We start from the raw sequence: 7,113 nt of genomic DNA on the forward strand, positions 1-7,113 counted from the left end.
CAAATTAACGGCTAATTTCAATATTAACTCCAACTACAAAACGTGGGGCTCACCTACCTACAATATATATATACAAGGAAACTTTTGCGGGATTTCCACAAAAGAAACCATGCACAAAAGGCCAAATGGCCAAACAACACCAAAGGGCACGAAGCCCAATTGGGGAAAAAACAAATAAAAAAAGAAGGAGAAAAAAAGGACAAGAGGGCAAAAAGAAGCCCAAAAAGGAAAAAAAAAAAAAATAAAAAAAAATAAAAAAGCGGAAAAGATGGGAGAAAAAGATGTGGCGTACCCCGGGTTACGGCAAAAGCCAAGCATAAATCCCCGGGAGGGTGGCCAAAGGAAAGAAAAAGCAAAAGAAGGTCTTACCAAAAAATGTCCTCACGAACTCCAAAGGCGAACCACAAGTGCCGCAAATCCAAAGGCAATAACAGTAGCTTCAACCACAAGTGCCACAGGCTTCCCAAGAGTAGGCTGAGATCCACGTCAAGAAAACCCCTTGACTACGGTAGCTTCTCTATTACAACACATAAAATAAGGGATGATCTATAGTTTGGAATTTTTTTCTTGCATTTCGCCATGTGGTAAGCGCATTTACCTATCACACGAGTGTACGTACAGAACGCATGCGTATTTGTGACATTTGTACACACATTTCGCCATGTGGTAAGCGCATTTACCTATCACACGAGTGTACGTACAGAACGCATGCGTATTTGGGACATTTGTACACACATTTCGCCATGTGGTAAGCGCATTTACCTATCACACGAGTGTACGTACAGAACGCATGCGTATTTGGGACATTTGTACACACATTTCACCATGTGGTAAGCGCATTTACCTATCACACGAGTGTACGTACAGAACGCATGCGTATTTGGGACATTTGTACACACATTTCGCCATGTGGTAAGCGCATTTACCTATCACACGAGTGTACGTACAGAACGCATCCGTATTTGGGACATTTGTACACACATTTCACCATGTGGTAAGCGCATTTACCTATCGCACGAGTGTACGTACAGAACGCATGCGTATTTTTGACATTTGTGCACAAGCAAAAAAAAAAAAAAACTCTGTTCGGGGTCCCGTGCTGCTTTCGATCCTGGGAGAGAGAGATTAATCGGCCCCTAAACCACACGTGACTAACCCCTTGACCACTCGCAGCTCCTCTATTACAACACATAAAATAAGGGATGATCTATAGTTGGGAAATTTTTTCTTGCATTTCGCCATGTGGTAAGCGCATTTACCTATCACACGAGTGTACGTACAGAACGCATGCGTATTTGTGACAGTTGTACACACATTTCGCCATGTGGTAAGCGCATTTACCTATCACACGAGTGTACGTACAGAACGCATGCGTATTTGGGACATTTGTACACACATTTCGCCATGTGGTAAGCGCATTTACCTATCACACGAGTGTACGTACAGAACGCATGCGTATTTGGGACATTTGTACACACATTTCACCATGTGGTAAGCGCATTTACCTATCACACGAGTGTACGTACAGAACGCATGCGTATTTGGGACATTTGTACACACATTTCGCCATGTGGTAAGCGCATTTACCTATCACACGAGTGTACGTACAGAACGCATGCGTATTTGGGACATTTGTACACACATTTCACCATGTGGTAAGCGCATTTACCTATCGCACGAGTGTACGTACAGAACGCATGCGTATTTTTGACATTTGTGCACAAGCAAAAAAAAAAAAAAACTCTTTTCGGGGTCCCGTGCTGCTTTCGATCCTGGGAGAGAGAGATTAATCGGCCCCTAAACCACACGTGACTAACCCCTTGACCACTCGCAGCTCCTCTATTACAACACATAAAATAAGGGATGATCTATAGTTTGGAATTTTTTTCTTGCATTTCGCCATGTGGTAAGCGCATTTACCTATCACACGAGTGTACGTACAGAACGCATGCGTATTTGTGACATTTGAACACACAATTCACCATTTGGTAAGCGAATTAGCCGATCACACGAGTGTACGTACAGAACGCATGCGTATTTGGGACATTTGTACACACATTTCGCCATGTGGTAAGCGCATTTACCTATCACACGAGTGTACGTACAGAACGCATGCGTATTTGGGACATTTGTACACACATTTCACCATGTGGTAAGCGCATTTACCTATCACACGAGTGTACGTACAGAACGCATGCGTATTTGGGACATTTGTACACACATTTCGCCATGTGGTAAGCGCATTTACCTATCACACGAGTGTACGTACAGAACGCATGCGTATTTGGGACATTTGTACACACATTTCACCATGTGGTAAGCGCATTTACCTATCGCACGAGTGTACGTACAGAACGCATGCGTATTTTTGACATTTGTGCACAAGCAAAAAAAAAAAAAAAACTCTTTTCGGGGCCCCGTGCTACTTTCGATCCTAGGAGGGAGAGATTAATCGGCCCCTAAACCACACGTGACTAACCCCTTGACCACTCGCAGCTCCTCTATTACAACACATAAAATAAGGGATGATCTATAGTTTGGAATTTTTTTCTGGCAGTTCGGCATGGGGTAAGCTCATTTACCTATCACACGAGCGTACTTACAGACCGCATGCGTATTTGTGACATTTGTACACCCATTTCGCCATGTGGTAAGCGCATTTACCTATCACACGAGTGTACGTACAGAACGCATGCGTATTTGGGACATTTGTACACACATTTCGCCATGTGGTAAGCGCATTTACCTATCACACGAGTGTACGTACAGAACGCATGCGTATTTGGGACATTTGTACACACATTTCACCATGTGGTAAGCGCATTTACCTATCACACGAGTGTACGTACAGAACGCATGCGTATTTGGGACATTTGTACACACATTTCGCCATGTGGTAAGCGCATTTACCTATCACACGAGTGTACGTACAGAACGCATGCGTATTTGGGACATTTGTACACACATTTCACCTTGTGGTAAGCGCATTTACCTATCGCACGAGTGTACGTACAGAACGCATGCGTATTTTTGACATTTGTGCACAAGCAAAAAAAAAAAAAAACTCTGTTCGGGGTCCCGTGCTGCTTTCGATCCTGGGAGAGAGAGATTAATCGGCCCCTAAACCACACGTGACTAACCCCTTGACCACTCGTAGCTCCTCTATTACAACACAAAATAAGGGATGATCTATAGTTTGGAATTTTTTTCTTGCATTTTGCCATGTGGTAAGCACCTATGTTCGTACAGAGCGCATGCGTATTTGTGACATTTGTACACACATTTCGCCATGTGGTAAGCGCATTTACCTATCACACGAGTGTACGTACAGAACGCATGCGTATTTGGGACATTTGTACACACATTTCGCCATGTGGTAAGCGCATTTACCTATCACACGAGTGTACGTACAGAACGCATGCGTATTTGGGACATTTGTACACACATTTCACCATGTGGTAAGCGCATTTACCTATCACACGAGTGTACGTACAGAACGCATGCGTATTTGGGACATTTGTACACACATTTCGCCATGTGGTAAGCGCATTTACCTATCACACGAGTGTACGTACAGAACGCATGCGTATTTGGGACATTTGTACACACATTTCACCATGTGGTAAGCGCATTTACCTATCGCACGAGTGTACGTACAGAACGCATGCGTATTTTTGACATTGGTGCACACGCGAAAAAAAAAAAAAACTCTTTTCGGGGCCCCGTGCTACTTTCGATCCTTGGAGGGAGAGATTAATCGGCCCCTAAACCACACGTGACTAACCCCTTGACCACTCGCAGCTCCTCTATTACAACACATAAAATAAGGGATGATCTATAGTTTGGAATTTTTTTCTTGCATTTCGCCATGTGGTAAGCGCATTTACCTATCACACGAGTGTACGTACAGAACGCATGCGTATTTGGGACATTTGTACACACATTTCGCCATGTGGTAAGCGCATTTACCTATCACACGAGTGTACGTACAGAACGCATGCGTATTTGGGACATTTGTACACACATTTCGCCATGTGGTAAGCGCATTTACCTATCACACGAGTGTACGTACAGAACGCATGCGTATTTGGGACATTTGTACACACATTTCACCATGTGGTAAGCGCATTTACCTATCACACGAGTGTACGTACAGAACGCATGCGTATTTGTGACATTAGTACACACATTTCACCATGTGGTAAGCGCATTTACATATCACACGAGTGTACGTACAGAACGCATGCGTATTTGGGACATTTGTACACACATTTCACCATGTGGTAAGCGCATTTACCTATCGCACGAGTGTACGTACAGAACGCATGCGTATTTTTGACATTTGTGCACAAGCAAAAAAAAAAAAAAACTCTGTTCGGGGTCCCGTGCTGCTTTCGATCCTGGGAGAGAGAGATTAATCGGCCCCTAAACCACACGTGACTAACCCCTTGACCACTCGCAGCTCCTCTATTACAACACATAAAATAAGGGATGATCTATAGTTTGGAATTTTTTTCTTGCATTTTGCCATGTGGTAAGCGCATTTACCTATCACACGAGTGTACGTACAGAACGCATGCGTATTTGTGACATTTGTACACACATTTCGCCATGTACTAAGCGCATTTTCCTATCACGCGTGTGTACGTACAGAACGCATGCGTATTTGGGACATTTGTACACACATTTCGCCATGTGGTAAGCGCATTTACCTATCACACGAGTGTACGTACAGAACGCATGCGTATTTGGGACATTTGTACACACATTTCACCATGTGGTAAGCGCATTTACCTATCACACGAGTGTACGTACAGAACGCATGCGTATTTGGGACATTTGTACACACATTTCCCCATGTGGTAAGCGCATTTACCTATCACACGAGTGTACGTACAGAACGCATGCGTATTTGGGACATTTGTACACACATTTCACCATGTGGTAAGCGCATTTACCTATTCCACTCTTGTACGTACAGAACGCATGCGTATTTTGGACATTTGTGCACAAGCCAAAAAAAAAAAAAAACTCTTTTCGGGGCCCCGTGCTGCTTTCGATCCTGGGAGAGAGAGATTAATCGGCCCCTAAACCACACGTGACTAACCCCTTGACCACTCGCAGCTCCTCTATTACAACACATAAAATAAGGGATGATCTATAGTTTGGAATATTTTTCTTGCATTTTGCCATGTGGTAAGCACATTTAACTATCACACGAGTGTACGTACAGAACGCATGCGTATTTGGGACATTTGTACACACATTTCGCCATGTGGTAAGCGCATTTACCTATCACACGAGTGTACGTACAGAACGCATGCGTATTTGGGACATTTGTACACACATTTCGCCATGTGGTAAGCGCATTTACCTATCACACGAGTGTACGTACAGAACGCATGCGTATTTGGGACATTTGTACACACATTTCACCATGTGGTAAGCGCATTTACCTATCACACGAGTGTACGTACAGAACGCATGCGTATTTGGGACATTTGTACACACATTTCGCCATGTGGTAAGCGCATTTACCTATCACACGAGTGTACGTACAGAACGCATGCGTATTTGGGACATTTGTACACACATTTCACCATGTGGTAAGCGCATTTACCTATCGCACGAGTGTACGTACAGAACGCATGCGTATTTTTGACATTTGTGCACAAGCAAAAAAAAAAAAAAACTCTGTTCGGGGTCCCGTGCTGCTTTCGATCCTGGGAGAGAGAGATTAATCGGCCCCTAAACCACACGTGACTAACCCCTTGACCACTCGCAGCTCCTCTATTACAACACATAAAATAAGGGATGATCTATAGTTTGGAATTTTTTTCTTGCATTTCGCCATGTGGTAAGCGCATTTACCTATCACACGAGTGTACGTACAGAACGCATGCGTATTTGTGACATTTGTACACACATTTCGCCATGTGGTAAGCGCATTTACCTATCACACGAGTGTACGTACAGAACGCATGCGTATTTGGGACATTTGTACACACATTTCGCCATGTGGTAAGCGCATTTACCTATCACACGAGTGTACGTACAGAACGCATGCGTATTTGGGACATTTGTACACACATTTCACCATGTGGTAAGCGCATTTACCTATCACACGAGTGTACGTACAGAACGCATGCGTATTTGGGACATTTGTACACACATTTCACCATGTGGTAAGCGCATTTACCTATCACACGAGTGTACGTACAGAACGCATGCGTATTTGGGACATTTGTACACACATTTCACCATGTGGTAAGCGCATTTACCTATCCCACGAGTGTACGTACAGAACGGATGCGTATTTGTGACATTTGGGCACAAGCGAAAAAAAAAAAAAAACTCTTTTCGGGGCCCCGTGCTACTTTCGATCCTAGGAGGGAGAGATTAATCGGCCCCTAAACCACACGTGACTAACCCCTTGACTACTCGTAGCTCCTCTATTACAATACATAAAATAAGGGATGATCTATAGTTTGGAATTTTTTTCTTGCATTTCGCCATGTGGTAAGCGCATTTACCTATCACACGAGTGTACGTACAGAACGCATGCGTATTTGTGACATTTGTACACACATTTCGCCATGTGGTAAGCGCATTTACCTATCACACGAGTGTACGTACAGAACGCATGCGTATTTGGGACATTTGTACACACATTTCGCCATGTGGTAAGCGCATTTACCTATCACACGAGTGTACGTACAGAACGCATGCGTATTTGGGACATTTGTACACACATTTCACCATGTGGTAAGCGCATTTACCTATCACACGAGTGTACGTACAGAACGCATGCGTATTTGGGACATTTGTACACACATTTCACCATGTGGTAAGCGCATTTACCTATCACACGAGTGTACGTACAGAACGCATGCGTATTTGGGACATTTGTACACACATTTCACCATGTGGTAAGCGCATTTACCTATCGCACGAGTGTACGTACAGAACGCATGCGTATTTTTGACATTTGTGCACAAGCAAAAAAAAAAAAAAACTCTTTTCGGGGTCCCGTGCTGCTTTCGATCCTGGGAGAGAGAGATTAATCGGCCCCTAAACCACACGTGACTAACCCCTTGACCACTCGCAGCTCCT

The sequence above is a fragment of the Montipora capricornis genome, chromosome 1 (assembly GCF_036669925.1).
Source record: "Montipora capricornis isolate CH-2021 chromosome 1, ASM3666992v2, whole genome shotgun sequence".
Taxonomy (NCBI): domain Eukaryota; kingdom Metazoa; phylum Cnidaria; class Anthozoa; order Scleractinia; family Acroporidae; genus Montipora; species Montipora capricornis.